At 40.7% G+C, this 15,396-nt stretch overlaps 1 protein-coding gene and 1 non-coding gene across 2 annotated transcripts in view; one reads left to right on the top strand and one right to left on the bottom strand.

The window, feature by feature from the left end:
- The window catches only part of LRFN5 (leucine rich repeat and fibronectin type III domain containing 5), a 290,011-nt gene that overhangs the window by 227,676 nt on the left and 46,939 nt on the right, over positions 1–15,396 (bottom strand). The window lies entirely within an intron of this gene.
- On the top strand, positions 13,322–13,394 carry TRNAC-ACA (transfer RNA cysteine (anticodon ACA)). Its single transcript has one exon. It is a non-coding gene; the product is annotated as a tRNA-Cys (tRNA).

Here is a 15,396-nt window from a genome sequence, read left to right as displayed (position 1 = left end):
CCTATCCTCCTGCGCAACAAATCCTGTGCTCTTTAGCTTCAAAATACAGTCCACCTAGACCTGACCACCTCCCACCATTCTTGGACTCTCCTGGCAACATCAAGCAGTAGCCTTCTAACTGCTCTATTTTTAAGCAGGGCCTCATTAGTCTGTTCCTTATCCCAGCAGCCAGAATAATCTCCTTAAACCAGAAGTCAGACGGTGTCACTGTTATTCTCAACACTTCCTAAATGTTTGCTCATATCCTACTCAGAACACAAGATTTTTACAAAAAGTTCGACTGTAAGAGGCCCTCCATGACCATGTCTCACCCCCGCCACTCCACTGTGACTGCTATCACTCCAGCCTCATCAACCTGACTGCTAGTCCTGGATCATTCTAGATATTCCTTGCCTTTCTAAGGAGTTGTGTACTTGTGGTTTCGGTCTGGAAAATTTTCCTTCTAGGTCTTAGCACGATTTATTCCTTTGCCTACTTCAGGTCTCTGTTCAAAGTGCGTGAGGACTTACCCACCAGCCAGTTTCATTTTTCCCTAGACCCCACCAGCCTCTGCACATATATTTGATTTGTTTGTCTGCTCATTCTGAAGGAGGGGCAATCTATCTCCCCCATGACAATGAAAGCTCCAGAGACAGATTCCGTCTAGTACATAGATATGAGAGTCTGTCGGACACGAATGGCAACTAACACTGTCACATAGCCAGTGCTCAATAAAAATATGTTGAACCAAAGAAGGAATTCACAATTTAATGCGGTAAATTGTAAATGACAATCCTTTTAGAGACACAATGGCAGAGACAGAAGTAGAGGCATTGGGAGACAGAGTAACTTACTGTAGATCACAGAGGGAGGGCAAAACTCATAATGTAGTTGCAGAGGGCATGCTCCCAGCCACTGAACCACACTGCTCTCTGCACAAAATCCGGTGACCGAAAACCACGCTTCTACAATAGCAGTACTGCATAATGTGCTGTCCTCACTTACGTTCTACTTTTTATAAGGCTGCTTTTTAAGAGATATCATTAAAACCTAATGTCCAGACCTTAGTTTCTAAATATAGTTCCTATTAACAACTAGAGTTTTGGAAGACACAGCTGATAACAAGAATGTGACAGGGAAAGAACGAAGTGGGCCTCATTGTGCCAGAAAGTAAGGAAAGGCTGGAAAAGTGAAGGAATTCTATCAAAAGAACAGATAAGACTTAGTAGCTATCGTCTGCAAAGCATCATCCTGTTGCTCTCTTCAAATCCAGCCTGCAAAGTAGGTGTACTAGCCTAGGACACAGCAACGTGTCTGAAACACAGCAGATGCTACCACACAGTTTCTGCTGAGTGGAATGACGGAATAGGAAACTGAGATCACAGTGGGTATAACACACTGATCCACGAGTTCACAGTGATAATCGGAGAGGAAAAGGAAATAGAGGACTAAAGAGAAAGAAAGGAAAAAAGAAATCATGGGAGGGAAGAAATAAGGGGTGGGGGGTGAGTAGAGAGAGAGAGATAATGTATAGGAAACAAGGGAAGTAGGAACAATCAATACATAAAATAACCACTTTGCAGCAAATTTTTAATAGTAAATTTTTATTTCAGGCAAGGTTCATCAATAAGATAAATAATTATTAGAGAAAAGATTTTCATACACTCCTAAAACTTTGCCTCACCACTTACTTATAAGTGATAGAGGTTAAAGGCAGCTTTCCAATGGAGACATCGCCGTAACTACCTAAAGTTAGACATCACCATAACCACATGAAGCTGTGACATCACCAACAAGGGGAGAAACTAATGCCACAGGTGTCCAGATGCAGTACTCTATGACAAATGCTCAACTTGAAAATGAGGAAATGATCAGAGAAATCAAAGCTCAGAAATATTCTGCAAACACTAGCTTGGACTCTTCAAAGCTGTCAATGTTATCAAAATACATACATGTACATATTTTAAGGCAGAGAAAATGATCCCAACAGCTAAATGCAATGCAAGGTCTCTGTGTGGCTCCTAGATTGCATTAATCACTAGCTAGTGGGACACTATCAGCTAATTAAAGAACTTCAATATGCACTATATTTTAGATAAGAGATTCATACTTGTGTTACATTTCCTGCCTTGCAAACTGTATTATTTTTATATAGGAGAATGTCCTTGTTCTTAGGAGTGACATGCCCAAGTATTAAGGGGTCTTGGGTCATGATGTAAGATCTCAAGTGGATCAGCAAAAAGCTTCCACCCATAGCTAGCTAGCTATCCATCTGTCTGTTACAAGAAACAGTGAGAAGTTAATGTGACAATGCTTGGATGGCATCACCGACTCAATAAACATGAGTCTGAGCAAACTCTGAGGAGCCTGGAGTGTGGCAGTCCATGGTGTCTCAAAGAGTTGGACACAATTGAGCAACTGAACAACACCAAAGTGAAAATATATTATTACACTAACAATCAGTAATCTAGACAAAAATTATTGAGAATTTATTGTATTTTTTCAACTTTTTTCTTACTTGCCCCCCCCCACATACAGTTGGGGTTAAGTCTATCTTTTGAGTTTCTTGATGAAATTTCAATGTGTGTGTGTGGAAGACCCCCCAAACCAGCAATCAATTTTCAGATCGGGTGGCCTACAATTTAATTCTGACACTATCTACCAGAGAGATAACAACATATTCCACAAGTTAAGGGTTCAGTCATATAAGACTGTCCCCTCTTGCGCCCTCCCATCCCAACCACATACACACTTCAGACATAAGTTGCAAGCTCAAGTTACCTGTGTTTCAGACCAACCGGCTACAAATCAGAGATTCCCATAACCTCCTCTTTGGGTTTGATAAGTTTGCCAGAACAGCTCACAAAACTCAGAGAAACATTCTACTTGTTAGATTGCCACTTTATTACTAGGCTGTAACTCGGGAATCACCAGGTGGAAGAGACACATAAAGCAAGGTCAGGGCAAGGGCTCAGAACTTCTATGCCCTCTCCAGCGGGGGCCACGCTCCTAGAACGTCCAGCACCTCTTCCAGGTTTACCAATCCAGAAGCTCTCTGAACCACGTTCTTTTAGGTTTTTATGAGTGATTAAATTATTAGCTACTGGTAACTGATTCAACCTACCCCCACCTCTCCCAAAGATCAGTGGTGGGACTTAAAACTCCATCCCACTAAATCAAATGGCTCATTCCTCTGGTAATCATTCATCTTCCTTAGATGGAGTCCAAAAGTCACTTCATTACAGTAACAAGAGACAACTTTACGGCTTCTCAACGCTTAGGAAATTCCAAGGGCTCTGGGAAATCTGAGCCACAAATGGGGACAAATACTAAATAAGTAGTCCTTCAGTTTAGTTCAGTCGCTCAGTCGTGTCCAACTCTTTGCCACCCCATGAATCACAGCATGCCAGGCCTCCCTGTCCATCACCAACTCCTGGAGTTTACTCAAACTCATGTCCATCGAGTCAGTGATGCCATCCAGCCATCTCATCCTCTGTCATCCCCTTCTCCTCCTGCTCCCAATCCCTCCCAGCATCAGGGTCTTTTCCAGTGAGTCAACTCTTCGCATGAGGTTATATTATAAATCACAAGATCACAGGTTACATTCTTAAAATATAAGAAACACTGAAACATTTTAAAAACTAAAAAGTAAAGGTAATTTGCTGTCCCAGGTCCATTTGTATACATACACAAGTTTTTTGGCCCTCTCAATTCTTCCAAAATATTTAAATTCTGTAGATTTTCTCCACTGTTTACATTTATTTTCACATACAGGCTTAATGCAGTAAAGTATCTATAACCAATGGTTAAATTTGAATATTACACAATAACTGAAAGTAGAAATTGTGTCAAATCCACATTTTTTCCCTACCATTGGGATTCTCCTAAGTATGTCAAGTTTGTGAATGGGATCTCAGGTTAAATTCAAGGATAGATTACTTCCATAGGACACTAATCTTAGCTCCTACAGCACAGAACACCCAGTTCTCACTTTATTCTCTTATCCAAATTGTAAGGGTTAGATCTTCCACATGCTACACAAAAACATCTTTTTAAGCCCAGCATTCCCTCAACTATCCTACAATTAATAATAGTTGCTAATAACAGTTCATTCTGCAGTCATATTTTTCTCTACATCAGCTTTTTCTAAGCCTACTTATTTCTCAAAAATGTAAGTTTATCTATTTGTCTGTGGCAGAGACAATTAGCAACTTAAGTAGTAAATTTCTTCTTCTTTTGGCAAGTAGAGTATTATTGTTAGGAAACAGCTACTTATCAAGAACTATTTCCCAAACTCCTCCCCTTCCACCTGGCTCTTACCGTGTATCTGGTGGGTCCATAGGACAGCTCTCTATGAAATGTGAGCAGTCCCTTCTGGGCTACAATTAAACATTACATAACACAACTCCTCTCAAATTGACTCTGTCCTTTGAGCAGCTAAACAATATCAGGGGAATCTGAGGAGGCCCAAGGGAACTAAGAAACAAGGAGAAGCAAAGGAAGGACCTATGGGTTAATGCTAAGACAAGAGTCACTCAGTAAACTTCCATCTGACATCATGTGAATGAGAAATAATTTTTTGTTTTGTTAAGACCTTGAGATGCAACAAGATGGTGGAGTAGAAGGGCACGCACTCATCTTCTCCTGCGAGAACTCCAAAATTACAACTCAGTGCAGAACCACCATCAACAGGAGAATGTTGGATCCCACCAAAAAAGATAAAAGATACCCCACGTCCAACGGCAAAGGAGAAGCCCCAGCAAGATGGTAGGAGGGGCAAAATCACGCTTAGAATCAAACCCCATACCCACCAGAGACACTCGGAGGGCTCAAACAAAACCTTGTGCACACCAGCCGACTACAGAGACTGAGCCATACCTGCCTTTGAGTGTTTGAGTGTCTCCTGAGGAGGTACAGGTCAGCAGTGGCCTGCCGCAGGGTCAGGGGCTCTGCATGCAGAAGACCTGGCTGTGGCATACGCCCTCTTGGAGGAGACTGCCATTAACCCCACAAAGAGCTGCCAGAATTTACACAGGACTGGGAAAACAGACTCTTGAAAGGCACAAACAAAACCTTGTGGGCACGAGGACCCAGGAGAAAGGAGCAGTGACCCTACAAGAGACTGACCGAGACTTGCCTGTGAGTGTCCAGGAGTCTCCGGCAGAGGTATGGATCAGCAGCGGCCTACTGTAAGCTCGGGGGCATTGACTGCGGCACTGAGTGCACAGGACATTTTGAAGGAGGTCGCCATTATCTTCACTATCTCCACCATTACCTCCACCATTACCTCCACCATACTCCACCATCAACAGAAAACTGTATTAAAGATTTACTGAGCATGGCCCCACCCATCAGAACAAGACCCAATTGCCCCAAAGTCAGTCTCTCCCATCAGAAAACTTCCATAAGCCTCTTATCCTTATTCTTCAGAGGGCAGACAGAATGAAAATCACAATCACAGAAAACTAATCAAACTCATCACATGGACCACAGCCTTGTCTAACTCAGTGAAACTATGAGTCATGCCATGTAGGGCCACCTAAGACGGACAGGTCATGGTGGAGAGTCCTGACAAAATGTGGTCCACTGGAAAAGGGGCCAGAAAACCACTTCAGTATCCTTGCCTTGAGAACCCAATGAACAGTATGAAAAGGCAAAAAGGTATGGCACTGAAAGATGAATTCTCCAGGGCCGTAGGTACCCAATATGCTACTGGAGAAGAGTGGAGTAATAACTCTGAAAAGAATGAAGAAATGGACCCAAAGCAAAATCAACACCCAGTTGTGGATGTGACTGGTGATGGAAGTAAAGTCCAATGCTGTAAAGAACAATATTGCATAAGAACTTGGAATGGTAGGTCCGCGAATCAAGGTAAATTATAAGTGGTCAAACAGGACATGGCAAGAGTAAACATCGACATTTTAGGGATCAGTGAACTAAAATGGATAGGAATGGGCGATTTTGACTCATATGACCACTATATCTATTACTGCGGGCAAGAATCCCTTAGAAGAAATGGAGTAGCCCTAATAGTCAACAGAAGAGTCTGAAATGCAGTTCTTGAGTGCAATCTCAAAAACAACAGAATGATCTCTGTTCATTTCCAAGGCAAACCATTCAGTATCACAGTAACCGAAGTCTATGCCCCAACCAGTAATACTGAAGAAGATGAAGCTGAATGGTTCTATGAAGACCTACAAGACCTCTTCATTACAGGGAACTGGAATGCAAAAGTAGGAAGTCAAGATATACCTGGAGTAACAGGCAAATTTGGTTCTGGAGTACAAAATGAAGCAGGGCAAAGGCTAACAGAGTTTTGCCAAAAGAATACACTGGTCATAACAAACACCCTTTTCCACACAACACAAGCGAAGACTCAACACATGGACATCACCAGATGGTTAATACCGAAATCAGACTGATTATATTCTTTGCAGCCAAAGATGGAGAAGCTCTATAAAGTTAGCAAAAACAAGACCGGGAGCTGACTGTGGCTCAGATCATGAAATCGTTATTGCCAAATTCAGACTGAAATTGAAGAAAAAAGGGAAGACAACTAGACCATTCACTTATGACCTAAATCAAACCCCTTGTGATTTTACAGTGGAAGTGACAAATAGATTCAAGGGCTTAGGTCTGACAGACAGTGCCTGAAGAACTATGGACGGAGGTTCGTGACTTGTACAGGAGGCAGTAATCAAGACCATCCCCAAGAAAAAGAAATGCAAAAAGGGAAATGATTGTCTGAGGAAGCCTTACAAACAGCTAAGAAAAGAAGAGAAGCAAAAACCAAAGGAGAAAAGGAAAGATATACCCATTTGAATGCAGAGTTCCAAATAATAGCAAGGAGAGATAAGAAAGCCTTTCTCAGTGATTGATGCAAAGAAATAGAGGAAAACAATAGAATGGGAAAGACGAGGGGTCTCTTCAAGAAAATTAGAGATACCAAGGGCACATTTCATGCAAAGATGGGCACAATAAAGGACAGAAATGGTTTGGACCTAACAGAAGCAGAAGATATTAAGAAGAGGTGGCAAGACTACACAGAACTATACAAAAAAGATCTTCGTAACCCAGATAACCACAATGGTGTGATCACTCACCTAGAGCCAGACATCCTGGAATGTGAAGTCCAGTGGGCCTTAGGAAGCATCACTATGAACAAAGCTAGAGGAGGTGATGGAATTCCAGTTGAGCTATTTCAAATCCTAAAAGATGATGCTGTTATGGTACTGCACTCCATATGCCAGCAAATTTGAAAAACTCAACAGTGGCCACAGGAATGGAAAAGGTCAGTTTCATTCCAATCACCAAGAAAGGCAATGCTAAAGAATATTCAAACTCTCGCACAATTGCACTCATCTCACATGCTAGTAAAGTAATGCTCAAAATTCTATAAGCCAGGATTCAACAGCATACTAACGGTAAACTTCCAGATGTTCAAGCTGGTTTCAGAAAAAGCAAAGGAACCTGAGATCAAATTGCCTTTGGATCATCAGAAAAGCAAGAGAGTTCCAGAGAAACATCTATTTCTGCTTTATTGACTATGTCAAAGCCTTCAACTGTGTGGATCACCATAAACTGGACAACTCTTCAAGAGATGAGAATACCAGACAACCTGACCTGCCTCCTGAGAAATCTGTATTCAGATCAAGAAGCAACAGTTAGAACTGGACATGGAAAAAGGGAAAGGTGTATATCAAGGCTGTATATTGTCACCCTGCTTATTTAACTTATATGCGGAGTATATCATGTGAAATGCCAGGCTAGATGAAGCACATGCTGGAATCAAGATTGCCAGGAGAAATATCAATAACCTCAGATATGCATATGACCCCACACTTATCGCAGAAAGTGAAGAAGTACTAAAGAGCATCTTGATGAAAATGAAAGAGGAGAGTGCAAAAGTTGGCTTAAATCTCAACATTCAAAAACTAAGATCAGGGCATCTGGTCCCATCACTTCATGGCAAATACACAGGGAAACAGTGGAAAGAGTGACAGACTTTATTTTAGGGGGCTGCAAAATCACTGCAGATGGTGACTGCATCCATGAAATTAAAAGATGCTTGCTTCTTGGAAAAAAACCTAAGAACAAGCTAGAGAGCATACTAAAAAGCAGAGACATTACTTTGCCAACAAAGGTCCATCTAGTCAAAGCTTTGCTTTTTTCAGTAACCATGTATGGATGTAAGAGTTGGACTATAAAGACAGCTGAGTGCCAAAAAATTGATGCTTTGATCTGTGGTGTTGGAAGAGACTCTTGAGTCCCTTGGACTGCAAGGAGATCCAACCAGTCCATCCTAAGGGAAATCAGTCCTGAATAATCACTGAAAGGACTGATGTTGGAGTTGAAACTACAATACTTTGGCCACTTAATGCAAAGAATTGACTCATTGGAAAAGATCCTGATGCTGGGAAAGAGTGAAGGCAGGAGGAGAAGGGGACGACAGAGGATGAGATGGTTGGATGGCATCACCGACTTGATGGACATGAGTTTGAGTTGGGAGTTGGTGATGGACAGGGCAGCCTGGCATGTTGCAGTCCATGGGGTCACAAAGAATCAGACACGACTGAGCAACTGAACTGAACTGCAGCCTTTGTGACTTGATTCTGTTATGGCATGTATTGTTATGTACACTACTATGTGTAAAAATCAGTGACAGAAAACGTTCCCAAAGAAGAACCACTAACTTAGGTTTACCTACTAGATTTGATTTCTAACAACAAGTCTTCCCTCTAAATGATACTAATCATACTTGATCTTTTTTTGTTTGTTTGTTTAGTATCTAAACTCTGCAGTTGAATATAAGCTGCATGCAGGCAAGGGTCTCTTCCGCTTGCTTGGTTTTTTTCTTCACTCTATTCCCAATACCTAACCTAGTGCCTGATACACATACATATATAATGTGCTTTTCAGAAACTGAGTGACTGCTTGATCCCAATAACATTTCTGCCTACTAGTGAATAGAAAGGTAGGAGAAGGCAATTGATAGCCTGTTGGGAATGGTGACTTCTGATTCCAGGAAAACAGTGTCATATCCAGAGTCTGAGTCACTTCAGAGTCATTTTATGGCATTTCTAAATATTCAGAAGTATTGTGGATAAACAGGGAGATATGTGCATGAATGCTCACATGTGCGCACACACACACACACCAAATCAGATCCCAATTATCACCCTTCCTCTTTTTTTCCCAATTATCCAACTAAAGAGGCTCATCTTATGAAAGTAACACCTGTTATCTGTCATAATTGACTGGTTCTTATTTCTAAAAAAATAATAATAATAATATTGCTGATAGAAAATGTGCTGGTCTTAGTTAATAAGTTAATCCCCCAAAGACAATATATCTAATAGACTGGGTACCCAACCTCAGGCAGACCATCCATATTGGGGAGGGATAGTTTTAAGGATAGAAGGGTTTGGTACAAGTTGTAGATGAAAGAAACCACTCTGGTAGTTTAAAAATAGGACATTTATTACAGGATATATAATGGTTTACAGAACCATTAAGAAGGCCCAGAGGCAGATCTAGGTTAGGCCTCCAAAACTAATGCCTCATTCCTGGCATGAGTATCTCCCCTCTGCAATTGACTATAAGCTGCTGCTCCTTCCACTATTAAGAAAGCAGCTGCTGGGGTGGGAACTGCCAGCCCCAGAACTGCTCTGTCTGTTATCCTCTGTACCAGAAGAACAAAATGGTATTAGTCTCCAAGCCTTCCTGTCCTTAGTTCAATTCCAAATTCAAGTCTTATTCAAACCTGTCTGATGTACAAAATCTAAAAGATACACAGAAACCCTGCTGAAATCTGCCTGGGTAATGCAGCTTTCAGTCTTCCAATCTCTGTAGCTCAGGAAGGGCCACTAGAGGGAGGTTGGCAAAGACAACGAACTAAGCAACCCGACGACATGCTGCACACCTTGGCTGGCCTATGTCCCACAGTGCCTTTAAAAACACCTCTAGTCACAAGAAGACCCAGAATCCCTCCTCCCGAGGTCCGGCTCTTCTGAAGTTGCCTCCTTTCCTAGGCCACCATTCTCCCCAGACTATAACCACCTCCCTGAAGGTTCATAATATGTTATTCCTTCCTTGATAAAATTTCACCACTCACAGGTGAGACAGCTGCCTGGTATCTTAAACAACATCCAGCCCTAAGGGCCAGAGAGATCACCAGTATGTCTTACAACTATACTCTGTTCCACTCAGTCATCACCAGAAGTCCCAGTCTCCCCAATCATCCAGCATTAAAACACCAACACTTGTGTTCCAGAGTCCTTCAGCACTTTCCTCCCAAGCCTTATTACTATTCCCTTGAAAACTTGCTTTCTGATATCCTGAGTTTTCTCTGAAACTCACTTCTACTCACAAGACCTTAATACTTAGATACTTGCTCTCTGGAAGACGTGCTTCCCCTGCCAACAAGAGGTTTTCTGTTTTGTTTCCCCCACACACAGAAGTAGAAATAAGTAGAAATAAGAAGAGTAAGAAAGGCACAGAAGTCAAGTGTCCTGTTTGCTCTTCCTCGATATTTCTGAAGTTATCTCCTCCCTCCTTCAAAATGCTAGCTCCTTTGAAATGCTTGCCATCAGACTCTATTACTCCATAGTTGTCCTTATCTCTGGCATTCTTTTTATTACATCCATCATTCAGTGATGATTTTTGTTCATGGCTTACTGTACCACTATTTACAACTGAGGCTCTCATCATCCTTAGTTACATGAAAGGTCAGGAATATGATCCATCTTACATGATAGCTTCTCACTTCCTTGATATTCTTTTTTTCAATGATATTTTATTCCATCTTATCTCAGTCACCCATGTACATGGTGATACAATAGACCCTGTTGTCACTGACAACTACACCTCCCACCCGATGATCATATCTAATCCTTCCAGCCCACTTATTCTAAAATTACCATTCCAAAAATTTCCTGATCTCACTAAGGTCTCTTCAAAGAAAAAACATAGCAGATCTTTACTATTCATCACCTTCTTTGTATAATCACATAACTCTTGCTCAGCCAAGCTTCAACAGTTTAACAATATTATTTGCCTGCACATACCCTGTCTTTCTTGGTTACTCTTTGTACCCCCTTACAAACACACAAGTGAAGAATCACATGCAAAAGAATGAAACTGGACCACTACCTTACACCGTATACAAAATCAACTCAAAATGGATAAGGACTTATTAAAGTCCTTGAAAAACTTGAAAACTCCTAAGAGAAAACTTAGGCAGCAAGCTCCTTGACATCAGTCTTGGCAATGATTCTTTTGGACTTGACACCAAATGCAAAGGCAATAAAAGCAAAAATACACAAATGGGACCACATCCAAATAAAAATCTTCACATAGCAAAGGAAACCATCAACAAAATGAAAACGTAATCTACAGAGTGGGAAAAATATTTGATAAGGAGCTAATATCCAAGATATATAAAGAACACATACAATTCAATAGCCAAATCCCCAAACAGTCCAATCAATAAATGGGCAAAGGATCTGAACAGATATTTTGCAAAAGACATATAGACGGTCACCAGGTACATGAAAAGATGTCTAACATCACTAACAATTTCAGTTCAGTTCAGTTCAGTCGCTCAGTCGTGTCCAACTCTTGGTGACCCCATGAATCACAGCACGCCAGGCTTCCCTGTCCATCACCAACTCCCAGAGCTTACTCAAACTCATGCCCATCGAGTCAGTGATGCCATCCAGCCATCTCATCCTCTGTCATTCCCTTCTCCTCCTGCCCTCAACCTTTCCCAGCATCAGGGTCATTTCCAATGAGTCAACTCTTTGCAAGAGGTGGCCAAAGTACTGGAGTTTCAGTTTCAGCATCAGTCCTTCCAATGAACACCCAGGACTGATTTCCTTTAGGATGGACTGGTTGGATCTCCTTGCAGTCCAAGGGACTCTCAAGAGTCTTCTCCAACACCACAGTCACTAACAATTAGGGAGACACAAACCAAAACCTTAATGAAATATCACATCACACCTGTCAAAATGACTGCTATCAAAAAGACAAGAAATAATAAGTGTGAGTGAGGATGTGGAGAAAAGGGAATTTCTAGACATTACTAGTGGGGGTGTAACTGGTGCAGTCACTATGAAAAACAGTTTGTAAGGTCCTCAAAAAATTAAAAATATAACTACTATATGATACAGCAATTCCCCCTCTCAGTACTTACGAAATTAGTGTATCCAAGACAGCTGCACCACCATGTCCACTATAGCATTATTTACAACAGTCAAAGCATGGAAGCAACTTAAGAGTCCATCAGTAGATGAAAGCATAAAGAAAATGTGACATCTATATCTGTAACTATCTACATATACATATAGATAGATAAATCAGCCATTAAAAAAAGAATAAAAGCTTGTCATTTACAATAACATGGATGGGCCTGGATGGCATTATACTAAGTGAAATAAGTCACACAGAAAAAGATAAATACCGTATGATCTTACGTATATGTACAATCTAAAAACAAAAAATAAAACAAACTTCAAGATCATGGATATAGAGAACAGATTGGTGATTGCTTGAGGCAGGGGGTAAATGGTGGATGAAATGGATGAAGGGAGTCAAAAGGTACAAATTTCCAGTTATAAAATGAATAAGTCTTGAGGAACTAATGTATAGCATGATGACCGTACTGCATATTCACAAGTTGCTAGGAGACTAGATCTTAAAAGTTTTTCATCACAAGAAAAAAAATGTATACCTATGTATGGTGATAGATGTTAACTGGATTTAATGTGTTGATCATTTTTCAATAGTTATTAAATCATTACATTATATACCTGAAACTAATATAAAATTATGTAATTGTATGTCCAAAAAAAAAAAAAAAAAAAGCCCAGTAGCTGAACATTAATGGTTCATTCAGCAGTGCCAATCACAAGTTTATGACCATAGAGTTTAATGAATCCTCTAGCAATTCCAGAACGACCTATTACTACTACACTTCTCTAGTAAATCCACTTTTGCACTTTCGAGTAAATTACAATGCCTTGCACTCAAGTTTCCTAGAACTTTTCATCCCATCATCCTCAGTTGATGACCACTGCTCAATACATAAAGATAATAAACACCATATAATGAAGATTCTTTCATTTGCCTACCACTAAATTATTCCAAATCACCTACATCTCTATCTCCATAATATTTCTTCTATCATGTCACGAGGAAAGCAGTGTTTCTACTCCTCTCTATCTGTGTCCTGGATTCCATGTCTTTTCGAGTACTCAAATAATTCTTTCCTAAAATATACCTCTCTCTCTCTTGTATTATCAACTTCTTGTTCTTTACTAGTTAGTTCATTTCAATACGGACTTCCCTGGTGGCTCAGATGGTAAAAGCGTCTGCCTACAATGCGGGAGACCCAGGTTCGATCCCTGGGTTGGGAAGATTCCCTGGAGAAGGAAATGGCAACCCACTCCAGTACTCTTGCCTGGAAAATCCCATGGACAGAGGAGCCTGGTGGACTGCAGTTCATGGGGTCACAAAGAGTCGGACATGACTGAGCGACTTCACTTTCACTTTCATTTCAATACATCAACCAACGTCACTTAATTTAAGCAACACAGAAACACACCTACCAGCATAAACTGTCTGGAATCCACATTTGCCTCCAACCACAGCCCATTTCCCTACAGCAGTAAAATTCTTCAGGTGTCTGCCCTGTTTGTACCTACTCCTTCACGCCACCGTTCTTCACAGCGCTTACTCTCTCAGTCGTGTCTGACTCTCTGTGACCCCACAGGGTAGCCCGCCAGGCTCCTCTGTCCAGGGGATTCTCCAGGTAAAAACACTGGAGTGGGTCGCCATGCCCTCCTCAAGGGGATCTTCCCAACCCCGGGATAGAACCCAGATATCCCACACTGCAAGGGAATTCTTTACTGTCTGAGCCACCAGAGAAGCCCACATTCTTCATTAAATGTACTCATATAGTGCTTTATCTTCATCACTCCAATGAAATGTTTTAATGAGAACACCAAAGACCTCCATTTTGCCAAAGCGAATGAGACATTATCTTTTCTCACCTTACCCAACCATTCAGTAGAACTTGATACAATTGACTGTCCTCTCTTCTTGAAAACTTATGGAGGTTTCCCAGACTTATGCAGGTTTATTCTACTTAATGCACAACTACTTTTACTAGGACCTCAATCTCCTCCAAACTGGGAAAATCGTCAAGGCTTTTAACACAGTCCTAGAATGCTTTCTTTTCTCTTTCTATACTCAACCTATGTGACCTCATTCAGCTCCCCATGACTTCAAGTACCAAGTATACACTGATATACACTGATAACTCTCCAACTTACACTTCTTCTCTGGATGGAACTCAACCCAGAGGATAAGACTCAAATCTAATTGTCTATCATCTTGTCCATTTCCAATTTCCCTTGACAAAAGAGAGGTTATTTTCCCTCAAAGTATACCTCCCCCCAAAACTGAGTAAATGACATGACCTTTCAATAGCTACAAAACAAAAAAATCTTAGATTCATCTTGGCTTATTTATTTCTCTTATACCACATGCCCAATCCAGCTATTACTCCTGTCAGATATATCACCAAAATATAACCCAAATTTGGTACCCTCTTCCCATTTCCACTTTTTCAGCCCTTCTCAAGTTCATCTTCACCTCCTACCTATATCAATGTGGCAGCAATTTTATTGGCTCCCTGCTCCTTCTCCAGCTTCTCTTCTGAGCAAGAGTGATCTTAACTTTTTCTTTTTTGAACTCAAGTTACTCTCCTGCATCAAATTGTCAATGAAACACAATTATACTTAAGATTAAGCTTTTTAGCATAACCCCAAAATCTGTCTATAATTTGAAGTCTCTCTGAACACAGTTTCTCTCTCCATTTTCTCTATTCACTTCATTTTGATGTCAATCACAGTCTGCCTTTTAACACTTGGAGATCATTTCATTCTAAAGGAATATGCTCTTGCTCTTCTCTCAATTTAGAGTCTTTCTCATCAGGAAGGTCATAGAACTCAAATTTCACCTCAGCAGAGAACTTCCCTGATACGGCCTCAGTCACTCTCTACATTTTCCCATTTTATTCTCTGTTGGTAGCATATCAAATTCCTAACTTATTTCACTTCTTGGTTTAGCATATTTACTCACTACCTTCCTCTTTTGAGTATAACTCTCTGAAGGCAGGGGCTCAATTTTCTTAGTTTGCTATTCCAAGTATCTAGATCAGTGTCTGGCCTACTGTTACCTGACTCAGTGATTTAACAATAATTACATGTCACAAAACCTCATACGTCTTACTCTAGAATTTTTACTTATATTTGACATGTCTTTACCTCTAGGAATATCAAAGAAATGACATGACTTAATATGCTACACTAAAATGTTACATGGAAAGATTTCAATCACCCATGTTCAGATAAT

The sequence above is a fragment of the Muntiacus reevesi genome, chromosome 15, assembly GCF_963930625.1.
Source record: "Muntiacus reevesi chromosome 15, mMunRee1.1, whole genome shotgun sequence".
NCBI lineage: Eukaryota > Metazoa > Chordata > Mammalia > Artiodactyla > Cervidae > Muntiacus > Muntiacus reevesi.
This window is presented reverse-complemented; position numbering and strand designations above follow the sequence as displayed.